This window comes from Sus scrofa, chromosome X (genome assembly GCF_000003025.6).
Source record: "Sus scrofa isolate TJ Tabasco breed Duroc chromosome X, Sscrofa11.1, whole genome shotgun sequence".
Taxonomy (NCBI): domain Eukaryota; kingdom Metazoa; phylum Chordata; class Mammalia; order Artiodactyla; family Suidae; genus Sus; species Sus scrofa.
In genome coordinates, this window is record NC_010461.5 from 98,642,454 (window position 1) to 98,667,115 (window position 24,662).

Here is a 24,662-nt window from a genome sequence, read left to right on the forward strand (position 1 = left end):
TTAAGATCCTTTCAAAAAAATGTGTGGCAGTTGCTGCCGTGGGGAGTGAGGGAGGAAACAGTCAAGTGCTCATTTAAAACCTCTATCTTATCATTTTGTAGGCTTGAGGTGAATTGGTTAAATGCACTTAACCTGTGATTAATTTGGTCTTTGACTCAACTAAGAATTCCCTATAAAACTTCAAAACTGGTAGGTAGGGCTATACCCCCCCCAAAAAAAAACCGTGAAGGCGGTGATGACAAACAATAAATTAAAGGCGGCAGTCCGGAGAAATTGCTGAGTCAAGAGTCGGGCAGTCACGTGAAGTTTTTAATAAAAACGAAACTTAACTAGACGTGGGTAGTTCTCCCCACCCCGGCCCGGCCCCGCCCCACCCCAGTATTGTTACGCGCGCGCGGAGAGTATCGGTTTGTATCCTTTGGGTTCCCCGCGGGGCGGACTTCCCCTTCCTGGGCGAAAGGGGTGGCCCAAGGAGGAGGGGCTGGGCTCCCCTGCGGGCCTTTGGACTTGGGTCAGTGTTTCGAGAGTAGGAACATACGGATCTGGGCGAAGCAGTGGTTTTCTGGGTCTCCAGCGTTTGGTACCTTTGGAAGGACCGCTGAAGCTGTGGGCGGCTGCGCTTGCTGCCAGCGGTCAAGGCGACCTTGCTCCCTAAAGCGCCTATTGTACTTTAGCTACCGACTCCTGAGGCTTTGCCGCTTTCCAGGCATTCCTCCAGGAGCTTTCTCCCCCTGGAGGCCTAGCCTTTAAACGCAGTTTGTTTTTGCAGTGTGGTGCTGCTTTATTCTTGGCTTTGGCGCCGAGGGTAGCCTGCAATCCTTACCAGTTAATTATGGCCTCTGGGAGAAAAGAAGAATAAAGTGCAGCCCTTCATGTCCACACACTTGGTGCTTCTGAATTCACTGACAGTGGTTGCTTTGAAGTCTATTAAGCGCCTTTAGTCACCTGGTTTCCTTTATGGCCACAAGGACCTGCACCAAAGCCTGGCGCCTGTTCTGGGTTGGCTCTAGGTGACTTGGGCAGAAAGAGGCACTGGGCAGTTTCATGCATGTGCCTATATCAAAGCTCATCAAATTACACATTTTAAATATGTGTAGTTTATTGAATGTCAATTATGCCTCAATAAAGCAGTTTAAAAGGAACACAGGATTAATAAATAGTAATCAAGATTAAGTAAATATTGGAATAATCAGATATTGCGGGGTCATTTCTAGACCACTGCAATAAGGTGAGTGACACAAGTTTCTGGCTTCCCCGTGCATATAAAAGTTATGTTTACACTATATTGTATTCTATTAAGTGTGCAACAGCATTATGTCTAAACAATGTACAAATCTTTTTAAATTAAAAAAACAACGTACATACCTTAATTTAAAATACTTTATTGCTGGGAGCTCCTTGGTGGCTCAGTGGGTTAAGGGTCCAGCACTGTCACTGCTGTGGCTCTGGTTACGGCTGTGGCGCAAATTCAATCCCTGGCCTGGGAACTTTTGCATGTCCCGGCACGACCAAAAACAAAACAAAAAACTTGATTGCTAAAAAATGTTATCCATCATCTCTGAGCCTTCAGTGAGTGGTAGTCTCTTTGATGGTGGAGGGTCTTCCCTCACGTTGATGGCTACTGACTGATCAGGGTGGTGGCTGCTGAAGGCTGGAGTGGCTGTGGCAATTTCTTAAAAATGGCAGTTCCTGCTGTGGCATGGTGGGTTAAGCATCTGACTGTTAGCAGCTCAGGTCTCTCCAGAGAGGAGGGTTTGATCCCAGGCCCAGTGCAGTAGGTTAAAGGGTCCCGCAATGCTGTGGCTGTGGCTATAGCATAGGTTGCAGCTGTGGCTCAGATTCAGTCCCTGGCCTGGGAACTTCCATATGCCCTGGGTGCGGCCTTTAAAAAAAAAAAGTTGTCAAATCAATTGACTCTTCCTTTCACAAGCAATTTCTCTGTAGCATGCAATGCTATCTGACAACATTTTATCCATTGTAGAACTTCTCTCAAAATTAGAGTTGTGGGGAGTGCCTGTTGTGGCTCAGTGGGTTAAGAACCTGACTAGTATCCATGAGGATGTGGGTTTGATCCTTGAACCCACTCAGTGGGTCAATGATCTGGCATTGCCATGAGCTGTGGCATCGGTGGCACACGCAGCTTGGATCCCGTGTTGCTGTGACTGTGATGTAGGCTGGCAGCTACAGCTCCGATTCGACCCCTAGCCTGGGAACTTGCATGTGCCACAGGTGCAGCCCTAAAACAGAAAAAAATAGAGTTGTTGACTGAAAGAAAGTGCACAACCTAAAAGTTGAGAGTTAAATTTTATCCGGTGGATTATTGAGGACTATGGCTCAGGGTACAGCCTCTCAGTTCTGAGGGACTGTTCCAAAGAGGTAAGGGAGGAGCTATAAAGATACATGAGTTTTTGCTGAAAAAAAATGTTAGGTGAACATCAAAAATTACTGCCAATCACAAAAAAACACATCAATTTAATGATTTTAGTGCTTTTCTATGTGTGGGAGGATGCAAGTGTAATTGAAATACTTTTTTTTTAAACGGCCGCACCTGTGGCATGTGGCAGTTCCCAGGCTAGGGGCTGAATCAGAGCTGCAGCTGCACGTATGCCACAGCTTGCGGCAACACCAGATCCTTAACCCACTGAGTGAGGCCAGGGATGGAACCTGCATCCTCATAGAGATAACATCGGGTCCTTAACCCACAGAGCCATGATGGGAACTCCAAAATTATTCCTTTGATATGCACCATAACTATCTAGGGCCAGTATCCAGTTTTTGTCCATCCCAAATCCCCTCAGGGTGCACCATTAGGGGTGGCTGCAAAGGATATTATGGCCACAACATCCTTTGTTTACTGAAATAGCAGGCAACATTCTTTGTCCACTGAGTCATTCCTCTCAAATCCTGCTGCTTAAGCAACTAAGTTTATGTAATATTCTAAATCCTTTGTTATTTTAACAATTCATTAAGTTCTCTTATAGCCGCACTTTGTGGTGCCCCCAATTACAACAGTAATGTCAAAGATCACTGTCATGGAGTTCCCATCGTGGCGCAGTGGAAATGAATCTGACTAGGAACCATGAGGTTGAAGGTTCGATCCCTGGCCTCGCTCGGTGGGTTAAGGATCCGGGGTTGCCGTGAGCTGTGGTGTAGGTCTCAGACGTGGCTCGGATCTGGCGTTGCTGTGGCTGTGGTGTAGGCCAGCGGCTACAGCTCCGATTAGACCCCTACCTGGGAACCTCCATATGCCAGGGGTGCGGCCCCAGAAAAGACAAAAAAAAAAAAAAAAAGACACTGTCACTGATTGCTATAACAAATATAATAATGAAAAAAAAAAAGAAATAGTGTGACAATTACTAAAATGTGACAAAAATACGAAGTGAACAATTGCTGTTGGAAAAATGGCACCGGTAGACCTCTCAACATAGGGTGGCTACAAACCTTTGCCTTTGTAAAAAACACAATATCTGAGAAGAGCAATAAAATAAGGTATGCCTGTAACTGATAAAAAGCGAAGATATTTCTTCTATTTATGTCACTGAGTGGTAAAAAAAATTAATATCGATTGCCATTTTTGGATGAGTTATTTATTTATTTATTTATTTACATTTTTCAAGGCCCCTTAGCAAATAGAGTTCCCAGGCCAGGGATCGGATCCCAGCCACAGTTTCAACCTAAGCCGCAGCTTTGGGAACAAGGGATCCTTAACCCATTGTGCCCAGCCAGGGATTGAACCTGTGTCCCAATGCTCCCAAGATGCTGCCAATCCCGGCACAGTGGGAACTCCTGTTATTTATTTTAAAGCCTTAAATTTCTATAAATATAGGCACATGGTTTTATTTGCAAAGCTTTTCTAGATGAGGATATTTCATGGGTGTTTTATTTACAATGGCTGTGATACCTAAGAAAATACAAAGCCATTGTGCCTTAAAAACAAAAACAAACAAAAAAGAAAACATCACAGGCTAGTAGGTGGTAACAGTACCAGAGTTAGGCATCAGGCTGAGGAGTCAGGTTGACCTAGCTCTGAACTCAAATTCTGCTACTCAATAGCTGTGTGAGCAGAGGTGAGTTCCTTATTTTCTCTAAACCTCAGCTTCCTCACAGAGTCCAGAGGCAGTCAGGGTCAGCAGAGGAGGAGCAGAAAGGGGAATCATTTGGCTGGAGCCCCGACTCAGAATGGGCCTCAAATCAGGACCTCTTCCTCGTAGGACATTTGTGTAGAATTGCTGGGAGAATGACTAGCATGAAAATTGATCCTACAAGAAATCCATGAAAGCCTGGTATTTGAGGGTGGGAGTCCAATGAATGAATGCCTTCAAAATCTGAAAGCTTCCCAGGCCTTGAAGACCTGTAAGGCATAAATAATAATGAATGTGAAGGATTAGAACAGTACCTGACACAGACTAAGCACTGCACTTGATCAATGGTAACTTTTTTTTTTTTTTTTTTGTGGCAGCACCCAGGCATGTGAAAGTGCCTAGGCCAGGGATTGCTCCTTCGCCACAGCTTGTTACTAGAGCCACGGCAGTGACAACACCAGATCCTTAACCTGCTGAGCCACCAGGGAATTTTGAAATGTATGTGTGGTCTGGTTTTTCCTTTTTTCTTTTTTTTTTTTTAGGGCCACAGGTGTGGCATATGGAAGTTCCCAGGCTAGGGATCGAATCAGAGCTGCAGCTGCTACGCCACAGCCGCAGCAACTTGGGATCCGAGCTGCTTCTGTAACCTACACCACAACTCACGGCAATGCTGGATCCCTTAACCCACTGAGTGAGGTCAGGGGTTGAAATCGTATCCTCTGCTGGGTTTGTTTCCACTGAGCTACAAAGGGAACTCCATATTTATGCTTTTGAAGAACCACTTTGTTAGTCCACCTAAGTGTCCTACCATGGTATTGAACTTTTTTTTTTTTTTTGGCCACGTCCGCTGCAAGTGGAAGTTGCTAGGCCAGGGATCTACCTGCCCCACAGCAGCGATCTGAGCCACAGCAGTGACAACACCATACCTTTAACCCACTGGGCCACCAGGGAGCTCTCACTTATGCTATTTTTAAATGTTCAGATTATCAATATAAATAACATATGGAAGTTGCTGGGCCAGGGATTGAATCTGAGCCAAGCTAAGACTTATGCCAGAGAGCAATGCTGGATCCTTTAACCCACTGCACTGCGCCTGGAGATTGAACCCTCGCTTCTGCAGCAACCCAAGCCACTGCATTCGGATTCTTAATGCACTGAGCCACAGCATGAACTCCTAAAGGAGTTTTTTTGACCATAGGTTTTGCGCATCAATATAATTAAATCATCTTGGTGGAAAAACTTAATGTTTCAAAAATTATATGGTTATTTTTAGAGCCCCCTTCAGTCTCAAATTGTCTTGGTTTGGACAAGAAGTTATATTATTACCATAACCACAGCATATGTAGCACATTTTCTTTGGCAGCAGCTGGTCAGGACTTCAATTCCAGTTCTGCAATTTAATAGCTTTAGTAGCTTCTTAAGTAAGTTATTCAATCTCTCTCAAACTCAGTTTCCTCATCTTTAAAAATGGGAAAATAGGAATTCCCGCTGTGGTGCAATGGGATCAGTAACATCTTGGGAGTGCTGGGTTGCAGGTTCAATCCCTGGCCTGGCACAGTGGGTAAGGATCCCGCATTGCTGCAGCTGCAGCTTAGGTCATGACTGCAGCTCAGATCTTATCTCTGGCCTAGGAATTCCATACGCTGAGGGGCGGCCAAAAGTGAAAAGGTAAATAAATCAATAAAAGTGGGAAAATAGGAGTTCCCATAGTAGCTCAGCAGGTTGAGAATCTGACTAGTACCCATGAGGATACAGGTTCAATCCCTGGCCTCACTCAGTGGATTAAGGATCCGGGGTAGATCGCAGACGCAGCTCAGATCCATAAAAAACTAAATAAATAAATAAAATGGGAAAATCACAGATCCTCTCTCATTGGGTTGTTGTGAGGATGAAATGAGATAACATGTATAAGGCACTTGGTACAGTGCCTTGGCTTATCCAGCATTCAAAAGAGTTATTGATAAGTATCATTATCATTATTCTTTATTTATTTTTGCTTTTTAGGACTGCATGTGCGGCATGTGGAGGTTCCCAGGCTAGGGGTCAAATCGGAGCTGCAGCTACCAGCCTATGCCATAGGCACAGCAACACAGGATCCAAGCTGTCTGCTAACTACACCACAGCTCACTGCAACGCCAGATCCTTAACCCACTGATTGAGGCCAGGGATCAAACCTGCATCCTCATGGATACTAGTTGGGTTCGTTACCACTGAGCCACAACAGGAAGTTCTCATTGTTGTTATTATTAAGAGGCCTATGTTCATGATTTTTGTCAGACTTTATCACTGACTTGGTGTCATAACATTAGAAGATTGGTTGCCTGATCTTGTCTTTGGCGATCAGGAAGATTCACCAAATTAAATTATGGCATAGATCAGCATTTTCAAGAATACTTTTCTTAGAATATTGGCACTGCGAGATGCTCTGCCAACAAAAGGTTCTGCAGTCAACAGATACTGGAAAGCTATAGTTATATCTTGCAAATTCATAACACATATTGTATTAGTACTGCAAAATCTGAGAACTCCCACAGTAAAGAAACATATTTGTCTTGTTTAACCCCCATTTTCAAAATTTGATACTATAGCTTCTCCTATTTTTTTTTGGCTGCACCCATGGCATGCAGAAGTTCCTGGAGGGATCAAACCCATGCCACAGCAGTGACCTGAACCACAGCAGTGACAATGCTGAGTCCCTAACCAATTGCACCACCAGGGAATTCCTAGCTTCTCCTATCTCGTTTGTGTGTATGTGATGCCTAAAATTAAGAGTATTCTACAAAACATATTCCGTGAAACAAGGATCTTGTCTGTTTTATTTAAAAAATGAGAGGCCTAACTGGGAGGATTTTCCCAAGGCCACGCAGTAACAGCAGATACATAGACCTTGATTCCAGGTCTCCAAATCCTTGTGATTTTTCTTGGAGGAAAATCTCTATGTATGTAATAATCTTTGTGCACAGATACAATAATGTGAACTGTATGTTAATTAGTAGCTGTATGATACCTTTGAAAATTCAAGGCCAGAGCTTTTGTATTGTGAACCTGCAGCTTTAAAGTCTCCCTAATCTCTGGGACTAAGGGTTTCTGTTCCTAAGCAATATGCAGGAACCGAAGACCACGGTTAATGGGATATTGTCTCTCTTTTTTTCTCTGTTTTTTTCTTTTTACAGCCACTCCTGCGGCATAAGGAAGTTCCCAGGCTAGGGGTCAAATCGGAGCTTCAGCTGCTGGCCTACGTCACAGCCATGGCGTATCCACACCCGATCCAAGCCACATCTGTGACCCATCCACAACCCACACCTCAGCTGGGTCCTTAACCCACTGAGCGAGGCCAGGTATCAAACCCATATTCTCACAGACACTGTCCACAACAGGAACTCCTGGGACATTGTCTCTTGAATTGACACAATATGAAAGCCAGAGGGCGCTCATTCCCAAGGATCTCAAGATTCAACGAGCAGCAAGATAGAAGCAGTTAAGTTTCAAAATGACTAAAACAGAAGGTACTGTCACTGAAGGCATGACAATGTTTAAGATGTAAAGCCATGGAAAACAAATTAGAAAAGAAAGAGAGCCTAATAGGACTATATCAATGTGTAAAATTTGTTTCATAGTCAACAAAACTAAAAAATGTAATATGAAAACAATGTATATATATATATATATACACATACACGTGTATATGTGTATTTGTGTGTATGTCTATACATATATTCATATATTCTACATAAATCTATGAGACCAAGTCTGAGACCATAATTCTAATATTTATTAAGCATATACTATGTATTACATGTCTTATGTGCACTGTCATTAATAAATAAGCCTAGGAAGTATTAGAGCACTGTCATTTTACACATGTGGAAACTGAAAATTTTATTTATTTTTATTTTTATTTTTTTGTCTTTTTAAAAAATTTTTCTAGGGCCCCTCCTGCGGCATATGGAGGTTCCCAGGCTAGGGGTCTAATCGGAGCTGTAGCTACTGGCCTACACCACAGCCACAGCAACGTGGGATCCGAGCCGAGCCGAGTCTGTGACCCACACCCCAGCTCGCGGCAATGCCGGATCCTTAACCCACTGAGCGAGGCCAGGGGTCGAACCCGCAACCTCATGGGGTTTTAAATAACTTGTCCAAGTTCACACTATTAAGTAGAAGAGACAGCTGAGACTCCAAGTGTCTCTCTCCAGAGCACCCAACTGCACCTCACTCCCTCCTCATGGCTTATAGGGCCTTACGTGGCTTGGCTTCCCTCATCATAGTTTGCATCCTGCGGGACTGAAGTACTTTCAGTTGCCTAAACAGGCCATGTTCCCCCAGTAGGACCCTCCTCTATCTTTATCTGACCCAATCCTACTTGTTCTTCCAGTCTCAGCTTGTTCATCCTCCATAAGTCTTCTTATCCTCCATAAGACTTCTCTGCCTGCCAAGTCTGAATTAGGTGACCTTTCTCTGTGCTTCTATAGCTCCCTATCATTTCACCACACCGCATGGCAGTTGCCCATTTCCTGATCTATCCCCTCTGTTAGATTGAGAATTTGGGGAGATCAGAGGCTAGGTCTCTCTTGCTCCCCATGGGATTCCCAGCTCCTGGCACAATGCCTGGCATTTGCTAAATTCCTTATACATACAGGAACTCCTCTACTTGAGACATTTCTTGCAGCCACAAAGTTGTATAGAGGGCAAATTTCCAACTCTTTCTGCCACCAGCAGCTTATTGACTGTCTATCTTGGTCTCTGGCATTGTCATTCATCAGGTGCGTTCGCTGTGACTTTGCCTAGGTTTGAGCAGCTTAATGAACATTGTTAACATATATCTGATACATATGAAAGAAGTGAAAGTGTTGAAAGTCCTAATAATAAGTGACAGAGAGTTTCTGCTGTGGTGCAGTGATTTAGTGATCTGGCTTATTTCTGTGCAGGTGCTGGTTTGATCCCCAGCTTGGCGTAGTGGGTTAAGGATCCACTGTTGCTGCAGCTGTGGCACAGGTCGCAGCTCCTGCTTGTGTTCTATCCCTGGGATTCCATATGCTGCTGGAGCCTTTGTAAGATTTTGACCTTTTTAAAAATTTTTTGATGGCTGTGCCCACGGCATATTGAAGTTCCCAGGCCAGGGATTCAATCTGAGCTGCAGCTGTGACCTGTGTCACAGCTGTGGCAGCACTAGATCCTTTAACCCATTGCACTAGGCTGGGGAATTGAACCTGTGCCTCCATGGCAACCAGAGCCACTGAGGTTGGATTCTTAACCCACGGCGCCACAGCAGTGACTCCCTGTTGGACCTTCTTAATGGCCAAGGAATCAGAGATGAGGGAGGGTCTGGTGTGCTCTTCTGGTGGGAGGAGAAAGGAAAGCATCATTAGAGACCCTGGCCCTTGGATTTTGTTCCCCAGCTACTAGGCACTTCACTGGCCTTTTGGTGACCTTCCTAACCTGTCCAGTGGAAATTGTCCATTGCTGACCTTTACTCTTCAAATGCAATCCTGGCCAGGTTGTGTGGGGCATGGTAGATTTTGTATGTCCTTTCAAAACACTGTGTTCTGGATTAGGAGGCCTTTGGACAGTTGGTTTGCTGACAAATTGGTCTTTATGACTTAATTGCCAGCTTGTGTCTTTAGGGAAGTTGAACAGAATGACCTATTTGTGGATTAACTCTATTTCCTTTTAGTATTTTTTTTAAAGAAAACTTTAGGTATAGTTGATTACAATGTTGTGCCAATTTCTATTGTATAGCAGTGACTCAGTCACATGTATATGTACACTCTTTTTTATTATTTTCCATCATGGCCTATCTCAGGAGATTATCTATAGTTCTCCTGCTATACAGTAGGACCTTGTTGTTTATCCATTCTAAATGTAATACTTTGCATCTACCAATCCCAAACTCCCAGTCCATCCCACTCCCTTCTCTTCCCCCTTGGCAACCACAAATCTGTTCTCCACATTTTGTGAGTCTGTTTCTGTTTTGTAGGTAGGTTCATTTGTGCCATATATATATATTTTTTCCTTTTTCAGCCACCCTGCAGTATATGGAGCTCCTGGCCCAGGGATCAGATCCAAGATGCAGTTGTGACCTATGTTGAAGCTGCAGCAATGCTGGATACTTAACCCACTGTTAGGCCAGGGATTGAACCTGAGACCTTGTGCTCCAGATATGCTGCCAATCCTGTTGCACAACAGCAGGAACTCATTTGTGCCATATTTTACATTCGCATATAAGTGGTATCATATGGTATTTGTCTTTCTTACTTCACTTAGTATGAGAATTCTAGTTGCATTATTTCATTCTTTTTTATGGCTGAGTAGTATTCCATTGTATATATGTACTACATCTTCTTAATCCATCCATCTGTCAATGGACATTTAGATTGTTTCCATGTTTTGGCTATTGTGAATAGGGCTGCAATGAACATAGGGGTGCATGTATCCTTTTGAATTATAGTTTTCTCTGTATATATGCCTAGGAGTGGGATTGCTGGATCATGTAGTTCTATAGTTTTCTGAGGAACCTCCATACTTTTTTTCCATGGTGGTTGTACCAATTTACATTCCAACAGTGGAGGAAGGTTCCCTTTTCTTGTAGATTAACTCTTTATATGCTATCCTGGAACCCAGGGCTGGCTAGGAGAGTGCCAGGACGCTGGGGCAGCTATTAAAAAAAAAAAAAGTCCAAGGACAGATTCTGGTCAAATTTTTTGAAATGATTTCCCTGACAGTGTTAAATTTTAATGAGATTATACCCATTTCTGATGTATGTGTCTCTCCCTAAGAATTCCAAATATTGGAGTTTCCATTGTAGCGCAGCAGAAACAATCCATCTAGGAACCATGAGGTTGCGGGTTCAATCCCTGGCCTTGCTCAATGGATTAAGGATCAAGCAGTGCCATGAGCTGTGGTGTAGGTCACAGACGTGGCTCAGATCCTGCATTGCTGTGGCTGAGGTGTAGGCCAGCAGCTATAGCTCCGATTGGACCCCTAGCCTGGGAACCTCCATATGCCACGAATGCAGCCCCAAAAAGCAAAACAAAACAAAACTCCAATAATTCCAAATATTACTATTGAGTTTAGCTTGCCATTAATCTGGCATTGAACTTTCTTTTCTTATGCAGTTGCATAATACTCATACCAAGTACATGAAGATAAATGTATGAAAATGTAGAGGATTTCTGCCTCCAGCCAAGATGGAGTAATAAGGACTGGATTTAACCTGTTTGAAACAACCAAAAAAAAAAAAAAAAGCAAACCCATACAAAATTCATGAAACAATGGTTTTCAAGACACAGCAGAAAACAAAGGAAAAGTGATCCCTGAAAGACGGTTAAAAAAAATAAGGTGAGTCCTCTGATCACAGCTGGCTACATAAGCTGCAGGGCTCAGTACAAAATGTAAGGCAGGAAAGTTTTCCTTTTTTCCACAGTCTCTCTCTTAACCATCTTGATGGGTTTTATGAGCTATTTAATGTTATTCTCCCTCAGGCATGGGATCCTTGGAGGGCAGATGCAGACCCTCAGAGATGCCCTGAAGCTTAATCTCTGACAAGGCAAGCACACACATACTTGCAGCAAACCAACTGCTGGCTTCTCCCTCATGCCAACTGCTGAATCAATGCGCCCAGGAAGAAGAGCCAGGAATCTCCACTTTCCATGGGTCAGATACTCCAAACCACTGTGGATGGGCAGCCTGCACGAGTATTAATACTTCTGTGCCAGGATGGCTAGGTAACTGGATGGAATAGGCAAGAAGTTGATGCCAGCTGAATCACCTGTTGAATGTGATTGGGCTGCCAGCTTGGGGCAGGGATGGTTGCCACCATGTCCTACCCTGAGATGCCAAAGGGGCAGGCGTCTGATTCTGACTCTGCCTGTGCCCGTGCCCAAGCCCCCTACTGGAGACAGAGGGCAGCATTAGTTGCCAGGAGAGGAGGCTGAGGTAGGAAAGTGGTCAGCCAGAACCTATCCAAAGAGGCAATTCAACAGACACAGGAAGGGCCACATGTGAACCCAGGCTCCAAGCCCCCCGTGCATGCTCTGTTGTCCCCTGGGACTTCACTTACAAAACAAAGATAAAATTATAAATTTCAAGATGGTGACCACAGAGCATTAAATCCAAACATGGGCCCTTTTGGAACTTGGGGCCCTGTGCGACTGTCAGGTCCACGGAGCCAGCCTTGTCCACCAGTGGGGGAACCAAGGCAGCCTGGCAGACTTCCAAAATTGAGTAGACACAGCTGTGCATCTGCAGATGCCAAGGCAACTGGAGCACATAAGAAAGAACGCCAGAGAGAAGAGACCTGCACAGAGGCATACCTCCAAAGATCTGCAGATGGTGTCCTTCAAATGTTCAAGAGAACTAATCAGTGCATTCACATGAGGAAAATACCTCACATACAAAAGAACCATCTGAAAGAATTAGAAAAAACAATTCCTAGTATTCATATAAAGTCAGGAATAGTGGCTGTTTCTACCAGCCAGAATAGAAAACCTCATGACTCACAGGGCACTGCGTAGATAGACAGGTCTTCCTGGAGTAGTGGAGAATAATTAACACTAGGAAACTCAAAAAGATTAATAGAAGTACAAAAATATCCAAGATCTAACATAGATAAACTGACAGTGTCTGGTATCCAATTAAAATAACTAGACATGCAAAAAGGCAAGGAAATACAACCCATAATGAAAATAATCAATTGATCAAAAACAAAGCAGAAATTTTAGAATTAGCAGAGATAACATTAAACTGATTATAACTGTATTCCATATGTTAAAAAATTAATTAAGACATGGGAGATATAAAAAAGATAAAATGAACTTGTAACAGATAAAAACTACAATGTCTAATATGAAAAACATACTGGATGGGGAGTTCCCTGGTGGCTCAGTGGGCTAAGGATCCAGAATTATCACTGCTGTGGCAAGGGTTTGATCCCTGGCCCGGGAACTTCTGCATGCCATGGATGTAGCCAAAAAATTTTTATATGCATGTGTGTACACACACACACACACACACAGGCTGGATGAGATTAACAGCAAATTAGACATTGCCAAAAAACATATTAGTGATCTTGAAGGCATAGCAAAACTACCTGACCAAAAAAAAAAAAAAAAAAAAAGAATGAAAATGGCCCCTATCTTATACACCATGCACAAAAATCAACTTGAAATGGATTAAAGACTTTACATAAGAACTGAAACCAGGGTTCCCGTTGTGGTGCAGCAGAAACGAATCTGACTAGGATCCATGAGGATGCAAGTTAGATTCCTGGCCTCGATCAGTGGGTTAAGGACATGGCATTGCTGTGGCTCTAGTGTAGGACAATGGCTACAGCTCCAATTCGACCCCTAGCCTGGGAACCTCCATATGCTGCAAATGCAGCCCTAAAATGCAAAAAAAAAAAAAAAAAAAAAAAAAAAGTAAAACCATATAATATACAAAGAACTCATAAAAAATCCAATCAAAAGATGGGTAGAGGAACAAATAGGTATTTTTCCAAAGACATGCAAATGGCCAACAGATAGATGAAAAGATGCTAAACATCACTAATAATCAAGGAGATGCAAATCAAAGCCACAAAGAGATGTCACCTCACACCTGGTAAGAGTGGCTGTCATCAAAAACACAAGAGATAACAAGTGTTGGCAAAGATAAGGAGAAAAGGGAACATTTGTGCACTGTTGGTGGGAATGTAAATTGGTGCAACTACTATGGAAAACAGTATGGGTGTTCATCAAAAACTTAAAAATAGGAGTTCCTGCCGTGGCACAGTGGTTAACGAATTCAACTAGGAACTAGGAGGTTGTGGGTTCGATCCCTGGCCTTGCTCAGTGGGTTAAGGATCTGGCGTTGCCATGAGCTGTGGTGTGGGTTGCAGACACGGCCCAGATTCCCACGTTGCTGTGGCTGTGGCATAGGCCGGCGGCTACAGCTCCAATTAGACCCCTAGCCTGGGAACCTCCATATGCCCCAAGTGCAGCCCTAGAAAAGACAGACAAAAAAAACAAAAAACAAAAAAAAAACCTTAAAAATAGAACTACCATATGAGTCAGCATTTCCACTTCTGATTTACATTACAATGGACATGAAAATAGGACCTTAAAGAAATACATGCCCTCCCATGTTGTAGCATTGTTCACAATGGCCAAGGCAAGGAAACAACCTAAGTGTCTATCAAAGGATAAATAGATATAAAATACGTGAGATACATATCTCACATCTTTTACACGTAAACACACACATACCATGGAATACTATTCAGTTATGATTAAGAAATAAATTTTTCTATTTGTAACAACAAATTGGGCATTATGCTAAGTGAAACAAGTCAGAGAAAGACAAATATGTCATGGTATCACTAAGAGAAGGAAAAAAAGTCAGGAATTCCTTCGTAGCTCAGTGGGTTAAGGATCCAGCATTGTCACTGCTGTGTCTTAGGTCACTGCTGTGTCTTAGGTCGCTGCTGTGGTGTGGGTTCAATCCCTGGCCTGGGAATTTCCACATGCTGCAAGTGCAGTCAACAGAAAAAAAAAAAAGTCAAAACACACAGAAACAGAGTGTAGAAAAATTGTTGCCAGGGGCTGGGACAGGTGTGGGGAAAATAGGGACAGGTTGGTAAAGTCATACAAACTTTCAGTTATAAGATGAATAAAGTTTGAGGATCTAATGTAAAACATGGTCACTGTAGTTAACATTGTATTGTATAATTAAAATTCGCTAAGAGAGTAGAACTTAAATGTTCTAAATAAGTAAATAAATAAAGATGTGTTGATTAGATGGGAATACTTTCACAGTGTATACAGATATCAAATCACAATGTAGGAGTTCCCATCGTGGCACAGCGGAAACGAATCCAACTAGGAACCATGAGGTTGCGGGTTGGATCCCTGGCCTTGCTCAGTGGGTTAAGGATCTGGCGTTGTCATGAGCTGTGGTGTGGGTTGCAGACACAGCTCAGATATAGTGTTGCTGTGGCTGTGGTGTAGGCCGGCGGCTGCAGCTCTGATTAGACCCCTAGGCTGGGAAGCTCCATATGCTGTGGGTACGGCCCTAAAAAGCCAAAAAAAAAAAAAACCAAAAAACAAAAAACAAAAAACACAGTGTACACTTTAAATACACAATTTTGTCAATTATACCTCAATAAAGCTGAAATTAAAAAGTTATTATTTTGGGTTTTTTTGGTGTGTTTTTAGGGCCGCACCCACAGTATATGGAGGTTCCTAGGCTAGGGGTCGAATCAGAGCTGTTGCTGCTGGCCTGCGCCACAGCCACAGCCACGCCAAATCCTCAACCCACTGAGGATCGAACCTGCAACCTTATGGTTCCTAGTCAGATTCGTTTCCACTGTGCCATGACAGGAACTCCATAAAAAGTTATTATTTTAAGAGAATGTCACTTGGGAATATGCCTGCTTTCATTTTGACTGAGGACCAAATCTGAGTATGAAGGAGGTCAACACATGTGTAGTGATTATTTCAAGGTTGATTGTTACAAACTTTTAAAATTTCTCATCCTGTTTGTAATATGAAATATATAAAGAAAAATGGGTTTTTCTGAACATTTCTGTGGAGTATGTGGCCATGTTATGGATCATGAAGGGAGAGGGTTGGATTAGGAAGGAGAGAGGTGGATGAGTTGGTAACTCCTTTACCTCAAGCTTACTTGGGATAGTTAACTTCCACTGAGATGACCTGAAAGTCTGAAGTGTGTTTATGGCAATTCAGCACCCTTAGATCTAGTGTCTACCATATGGCTGAAAACTCAATTGAGCTATGGCAACAAGATGGAAGATTTGTCTGTGAAGCAAATATATTTTCTCTGATTGTAGGACTGATGGAAAGATGGTTACATCTTTATTGACTTGAACTTTAAAAGTTTATTGTTGGAGTTCCTGACATGGCTCAGCAGTAACAAACCCAACTAGTATCCATGAGGACACGGGATCAATCCATGGCTTCGTTCAGTGGTTTAGGGATCTAGCATTGCCCTGAGCTGTGGTGTAGGTCGCAGATTTGGCTTGGATCCCGCATTGCTGTGGCTGTGGTGTAGGCCAGCAGCTACAGCTCCGATTAAACCCTAGCCTTGGAACTTTGATATGCCACAGGTGTGACCCTAAAAAGACACACACAAAAAAAGAGGGGACAGTTTTTAAGGCATTAGCTTGCTGTGGACCCCTTGCCTAGAAAAGCAATAAAGCTATCTTTTTCTCCTTCACCGCCCCCCCCCAAAAAGAGCTTATTGTCCTAACACTAAGTATGTTGAAGGTATTTCATTTACATAAATAACATTTCTAAGTATCATGTTTGCTACAATGCTGGAAATTGAAGATTTGTGTTACTTTATAGATACACTGGTTACAAATCTCTTGCTTGAACTACATCAAAGTGCTTCATACTTAATATGGTTTGCCTTGTTTCACCAAAATTATTTAATGTAGTACACCTTCCCTCTTATTGTTGGAGTATTTATTCTAGAATATAAGCAGGAGATTCAGAAAAGCAGAGAAAAATTAAAACAAAAAACACTGTATGTTCCAAAGCTTGAGAAATCTTACATAATTCATGGTGTATAATTTGTAATCCTGATTTCTTGTTAATATATTAGAGAATTGGAACTATTTTTTACATTATTTTCTTTTTTGCTTTTTAGGGCCACACCCATGGCATATGGAAGTTCCCAGGTCAGAGGGTGAATTGGAACTATAGCTGCCAGCCTACACTACAGTTACAGTAATTCAGGGTCCGAGCTGCATCTGCGACCTACAATACAGCTCATGGCAATGCTGGATCCCTGAGCTGACTGAGGCAAGGGATCAAACCAGCAACGTCACGGATAGTAGTTGGAATCTTTTCCACTGTGCCACAACGGGAACTCTGAAAATTGAAACTATTAGCTAAAAGACTTACAATGATAAAAAACTCTATCCAGAAAATTTATTGGCTTATAATTGTTCATATATCAGATATGTTCTCAGTAATAAGGGATCTAGAGATAAAAATACATAGATGAAAGAACTATAGCCATTAATTAAGAAGCTCCTCTTTTAGGGAGTTCCCGTCGTGGCGCAGTGGTTAATGAATCCGACTAGGAACCATGAGGTTGCGGGTTCGGTCCCTGCCCTTGCTCAGTAGGTTGACGATCTGGCATTGCTGTGAGCTGTGGTGTAGGTCGCAGACACGGCTCGGATCCAGCGTTGCTGTGGCTCTGGCGTAGGCTGGTGGCTACAGCTCCGATTAGACCCCTAGCCTGGGAACCTCCATATGCCGTGGGAGCGGCCCAAGAAATGGCAAAAAGACAAAAAAAAAAATACAAAGACATAGCTATTTTAAATGGAAAGCACATAAAAAAAAAGCTCCTCTTTTAAACTTGAGTTATAGAGATTATTTTATTATCATCTGTTTAGTTTGTGGCCTAGATTAATGCTACTTGCACTGTTTTTTTTCTTGGGCTGCACCCACAGCATATGGAGGTTCCCAGGCTAGGGGTCCAGTCTGAGCTGCAGCTGCTGGCCTACACCACAGCCACAGCAATGCCGGATCCGAGCTGTGTCTGCGACCTACACCACAGCTCACAGCAACACTGGATCATTAACCCACTGAGCGAGGCCAAGGAACATGCAACTTCATGGTTACTAGTTGGATTTGTTTCTGCTGCACCACAATGGGAACTCTACATTAATGTTTTAAAGGAAGAAATAAACAATTTATTCCATTAAATACTTGCTCTGTGAATTCTTGTATAGCACAATGTAGTTCATAACAACAGTTGAATATCCGATGCATATTACCACTGAATCATTTTGGTTTGACTAAGATCTATCAGTCTGCAAATGATAGCAGTGGGGAGTTCCTGTCGTGGCTTTGTGTAATGAACCTGACCGGTGTCCATGAGGATGTGGGTTCAATCCCTGGCCTTGCTCAGTGGGTTAAGGATCCAGTGTTGCTATGGGCTGTGGCAGAGGCTGGCAGCTACAGCTATGGTTTGAACCCTAGACCGGGAACTTTCATATGCCTCAGGTGTGGCCCTGAAAAGAAAAAAATAATGAGAGCTGTGATGCTTAGCCCAAGTCTTTAACAGCCCATTTATTTTTAACCCATTTTGAGGTATAAATTAAAAATTGTTTGGGAGTTCCCATCGTGGCTCAGCAGTAACTAATCTGACTAGTATCCATGAGGACATGGGTTCAATCCCTGGCCTTGCTCAGTGGGCTAAGGATCCAGCATTGCTGTGGCTGTAGTGTAGGCTGGCGGCTACAGCTCCAACTTGACCCCTAGTCTGGGAACTTCCATATGCTGCAGGTGCAGCCGTTTAAAAAAAAAATTGCTCTAAGAATAAAAATTGCCTTTCAACACAATCAATCAATCAAAACTATCCAAAAGGAAACACAAGAGAGAAAAAGAATACCAAAAATAAAGTGAGGACCATAAGTGAACCATGGGACAATTTCAAATGGCCTAATTGGAGTCCATGAAGGAGGGAGAGGGCAGAAAAAAGATTTGAAGAAATAATGACAAATAAATTTTCCAACTATAAACCCATAGATCCAAAAAGCTCAACAACCCCAATTACAAGAAACAGGAAAAAACAACACCAAGGAACATCATAATGAAACTGCTCAAAACATGCCACAAAGAGAAAACTTAAAAGTGACCAGAGAAAAAAAGACATTTTTGTACACAAAGAATGACATCAGATTTCTCATTGGAAACAATGAAAACAAGAGGGCAACGGAGTAAAACATTTAAAGCACTAAAAGAGGGAATTCCCCTTGTGGCTCAGCCTGGGGTCTTCCATATGACACAGGTGTGCCCCTCCCAAAAAAAATATATAAAAAGAAAAAATGGCCAAGCTAGAATTCTATATCCAGTGAAAATATCTTGCAAAAACTAAGGTGAGGAATTCCTGTTGTGGCTCAGTGGTTAACGAACCCGACTAGTATCCCCGAGGACTCAGATTTTTGATCCTTGGCCTTGCTCAATGGGTTAAGGATCCAGTGTTGCTATAAGCTGGGGTGTAGGTTGCAGATGCGGCTCAGATCCTGGTTTGCTGTGGCTGTGGTGTAGGCCAGCAGCTGCAGCTCTGATTAGATCCCTAGCCTGGGAATTTCCATATGCCTTGGGTGTGGCCCTAAACACACACACACAAATCCCTATTATAGATACACAAAAACTAAAAAGAAAGGTATATAAGCAAGCTACTAAAGAAAATCTTCAAACCCCAAGGGAAGAAACAAAAAGAAGAATGAATAGAAAAGAACTACAAAAACAACTGGAAAATAAGTGCTAAACTGACAATAAGTATAATCTAAGTGCTCCAATTAAAAGGCCTAGGGTGGCTGATTGAATAAAAAGATAAGACACTTCAATATGCTGTCTACAAGAGACTCATTTCAGGGCTAAAGACACATACAGACTAAAAAGTGAGGGGAAGAAAAAAGGTATTTCACATGGGAGTCCCTGTTGTGGCTCAGCAGAAACAAATCCAACTAGTATCCATGAGAATGCAGGTTCGATCCCTGGCCTCACTCAGTGGATTAAATCTCCAGTGTTGCCACAGACATGGCTCACATCTGGTGTTGCTGTGGCTGTGGTGTAGGCTGGCAGCTGTAGCTCAGATTTGACCCCTAGCCTGGGAACCTCCATATGCCACGGTGCAGCCCTAAAACAACAACAACAAAAAAAGATATTTCACACAAATGGAAACAATTAGAAAATGGGAGTAGCAATGCTCATTATCAGACAAAATAGACTTGACTACAATAAAAAACAAAGAAGGTCATTATATAATGACAAAGGGATTAATACAAGAAGAGGAAATTACATTTGTTAACATATATACGCCTAATATATGAGCACCTAAACATATAAAACAAATACTAAGAGACAAAAGGAGAAATAGACAACAATACAGTTATGGTAAGGAACCTTAACACTCCACTTACATCAATGGACAGATCATCCAGACAGGAAATTAATAAGGCAACAGTGGTCTCAAATGACACAAAGAACCAGTTGGACTTAATAGATATCTACAGGACATTCCATCTACAAACAGCAGAATACATTCTTTTCAGATACACATGGAACTTTCCCAGGATAGATCACATGCTAGGCAACGAAACAAGTCTCAACAAGTTTAAGGACAGAAATGATATCAAGCACCTTTTCCAACCACAATATTATTTAACTAGAAATCAATTCAGGAAGAAAAATGGGAAATAGGCAAACACATGGATACTAAACAACATGCTACTGAAAATCCAGTGAGTTAATGAAGAAATCAAAGAGGAAATCAGAAAATATATCCAAACAAATGAAAATGGAAAACAACACTCATTTAAAATCTATGGGATGCAGCAAAAGCAGTTCTAAGAGTGAAATTCATACTGATATAGGCCTTTCTCAAGAAACAAGAAAACTCTCAAATAAATAACCTAAAATACAACCTAAAGGAACTGGAAAAAGAACAAAGCCCAAAGCCAGAAGGAAGAAAACAAGGAAAGATCAGAGAAGAAACAGAATCGAGATTAGGAGCTCCCGTCATGGCTTGGTGGTAACAAACCTGACTAGTATCCATGAGGATGCGGGTTTGATCTCTGGCCTTTCTCAGTGGGTTAAGAATCCAGTGTTGGGAGTTCCCGTCGTGGCGCAGTGGTTAAGAATCCGACTAGGAACCATGAGGTTGCGGGTTCCATCCCTGCCCTTGCTCAGTGGGTTAGCGATCCGGCGTTGCCGTGAGCTGTGGTGTAGGTTGCAGACGCGGCTCGGATCCCGCGTTGCTGTGGCTCTGGCGTAGGCCGGTGGCTACAGCTCCGATTCAACCCCTAGCCTGGGAACCTCCATATGCCGCGGGAGCGGCCCAAGAAATAGCAACAACAACAACAAAAAAGACAAAAAAAAAAAAAAAAAAAGAATCCAGTGTTGCCATGAGCTGTGGTGTAGGTCGCAAATGTGGTTCAGCTCCTGAGTTGTTGTGGCTGTGGTGTAGGCTGGCAGCTACAGCTCCGATTGGACCCCTAGGCTGGGAACCTCCATATACCATGGTTGCAGCCCTAAAAAGACCAAAAAAAAAAAAAAGTCTTTTTTTTTTTTGGCCATGCCCATGACATGCAGAAGTTCACAGGCCAGGGATCAAACCCACGCGGCAGCAGCAACCTGAGCTGCAGCAGTGACAACACCAGATCCTTAACCTGATGCACCACATAAGAACTCCAAGACCTCGTTTTTTTTTTTGAGAAGATAAACAAAATTAATAAACTTTTAGCCAGGTTCATCAAGAAAAAGAGACCTCAAATAAAATAAGAAAGATGAAAAATAACAATCGACACAACAGATAAACCAAAAATTATCAGAGAACAGTAGGAACAGTTACAAGTTAACAGACTGGACAAGCTAGAATAAATGGAACAAGTTCTAGAAACATACAAACTGCCATGACTGAAACAAGAAACAATTTGAACAGACTGATTACAAGTAGTGAAACTGAATTTGTAGTAAAAACAATTCCCAGCAAAAAAAAAAAAAACATCCAGGACCAGATGGCTTCACATATAAAGAAGTTCTAATATCTAGTCTTCTCAAACTATTCCAAAAAACTGAAGAGGACAGAACACTTCCAAATTTATTCTATGAAGCTACCATTACCCTGATACAAAAAGCAGGCAAAGACACTACAAAAAAGAAAATTATAGGCCAGTATCTTTGATGAATATAGATGAAAAAACCCTGAGCAAAATATTAACATTCCAACAAATCCAATACACCATGATCAAGGTGGATTTATTCCAGGTACACAAGGAAGGATCAACATTCACAAATCTATCAATGTGATATATATCACATTACCAAGAGGAAGGATAAAAATCACATGATGATGTCAATAGAAAAAAGCACTGGACAAAGAATAATATGTATTAAGGGTCAATTAATTAAGAGGATGACAGTCACATACATATACATACCTAACCAGAGTCCCAAAATAAATGAAGCAAAAATTGACAGAAGGGAGAAATAGACAGTTGTACAATAACAGTTGGAGACTTTAATACCCCACTTTTCAATAATGGATAGAACAAGGCAAAAAATCAATAAGGAGAAAGACTAAGTGAACACTGTAAGCCTACTTGTCTTAGCAAACATATATAGAATATGCAAAACAGCAGAATACACATTCTTCTCAAGTCCATATGGAAACACTCCCTAGGATAAATCATACATAAGGCTATAAAACAAGTCTTAATAAACCTAAAAAAGACTAAAATCATAAACAGTATCTTCTCTGACCACAATGGGATTAAATTAGAAATCAGTAACAGAAGGAATATTGAAAATTTCACAATATGTGGGAAATAAACACTCTCTTATACAATGGGAAAAAGAAGATGTCACAATGGAGATTAGAAAATACTTTGAGATGAATGAAAACTAAAACAAAATACCAAAACTTATGGGATGCAATGAAAGCAGTGCCTCAAGGGGAATTTATTATAAATGCCTATACTAAAAAAGAATGGTTTCAAATCAATAAGCTAACTTTACATATTAAAGAACTAGAAAAGGAGCAAATTAAACCCATACAGTGAGAGAGATTAGAGTGGAAATAAATGAAATAGAGAACAGAATAACAAGAGAAAACAACAAATTCAAAAAGTTGGTTCTTGTGGAAGTTCCCGTTGTGGCTCAGCAGTAATAAGCCCGACTAGTATCCATGAGGATGTAGGTTCGACCCTTGGCCTTGCTCAGTGGGTTAAGGATCTGGCATTGCCTTGAACTGTGGTGTAGGTTGCAGACGCAGCTCTGATCTGGTGTTGCTGTGGCTGTGGTACAGGCTAGCAGCTGTAGCTCTGATTCGATCCCTAGCCTGGGAACTTCCATATGCTGTGAGCGTGGCCAAAAAAAAAAAGCACACATAATCACACACAGAAAAGTTGGTTCTTGAAGTTCCCACTGTAGCACAGTGGGTTAGTGATCTGCCATTGTCCCTGAGGCAGCCCGGGTTCGCTCCCCAGCCCAGCACAGTGGGTTAAGGATCCAGCATTGGGAATTCCCATCATAGAGCAGTGGAAATGAATCCGACTAAGAACCACGAGGTTGTGGGTTTGATCCCTGATCTTGCTCAGTGGGTTGAGGATCCAGTATTGCCATGAGCTGTGGTGTAGGTCACAGACGCGGCTTGGAGTTGCTGTGGCTCTGGCGTAGGCCGGCACCAACAGCTCCAATTAGACCCCTAGCCTGGGAACCTTCATATGTCACAGATGCGGCCCTAAAAAGACAAAGGACAAAAAAAAAAAAAAAAAAAAAAAAAAAGGGATCTAGCATTGCTGCATTTGTGGCTCGGATTTGATACCTGGCCGGAGAATTTCCATATGCTGCCAAATGTGGCTGAGAAAGAAAAAAAAGTTTGTTCTCTTAAAAGTAACAAAATTGACAAGTCTTTAGCTAGACCAAGAAAGAGAAGCCTCAAATTACTAAAATCAGAAATGAAAGTAGGACATTACTAACATTACAGAAACAAAAAGATTATAAGAGAACTCTATGAGCAAATTGTACCCCAACAAATTAGATAACCAAGATGAAATTAACAAATCCCTAGAAACAAATTATTAAAAATAACTCAAGAAAAAATAGAAAATCTGAAAAAAAAAACCTCTAAGTAAAGAGATTGAACCAACAATAAAAAAAATTCCTCATAAAAAAAAGTCTAGGACCAGATAGCTTCCTTGGTGAATTCTATTAAATATTTAAAGAACAGGAGTTCCTATTGTGGCTCAGAAGGTTAAGAATCCAACTTGTACCCATGAGGATATGGGTTTGATCCCTGGCCTCACAGTGGGTTAAGGATCCGGCACTGCTGTGAGCTGTGGTGTAGGATGCAGATGAGGCTCGAATCCTGCATTGCTGCAGCTGTGGTGTAGGCCAGCAGCTGCAGTTCTGATTCTACTCCTGGCCCAGGAGCTTCCATGTGCTGCAGGTCTGGCCCTAAAAATGAGAAAAAAAAAAGAATAAACACCAATCCTTCTGTAAGTCGTCTAAAACTAGAAGAGGAGGAAACACTTCACAACTCATTTTATGAGGCCAACATTACCCTGATACCAAAAGCCAAAAAAAGATACTACAAAAAAAAATACTACAGATCAATATCCCTTATGAATATAGATGCTAAATCCTCAATAAAATACTAACTAACCAAATCCAATGGCACACTAAAAGCTTATACACCACAACCAAGGAGACTTATGTCAGAAACACAAGGGTAGTTAAACATACGAAAATCAATCAATGTAATTACCCCAACTTATGAAGGAAAAAAACCCACAGGGTTATCTCAATTGATGCATAAAAAGCATTTTACAAAAGGCAACATTCTTTAATGACAGAAACACTCAGAAAACTATGAAGGGAACTACCTCGACATGATAAAAGGCATTTAATGAAACACCCACAGCTAACATACTTAACGGTGAAAGACTGAAAGCTTCCCCCCTAAGATGAGGAACAAAACAAAGCTGCGTGCTTTAGCCACTTATATTCAATACTGTACTGGAAGCTCCAGCCAGAAAAATTAGGCAAGAAAAAGAAATAAACATAC

The 24,662-nt window shown here is 42.0% G+C and overlaps 1 long non-coding RNA gene across 1 annotated transcript; it reads left to right on the forward strand.

Annotated features, from left to right (window-relative positions):
• On the forward strand, nt 315-13,194 carry LOC106507022. The gene is made up of 3 exons (XR_001302688.2): nt 315-407; nt 11,195-11,417; nt 11,561-13,194. It is a non-coding gene; the product is annotated as an uncharacterized LOC106507022 (long non-coding RNA).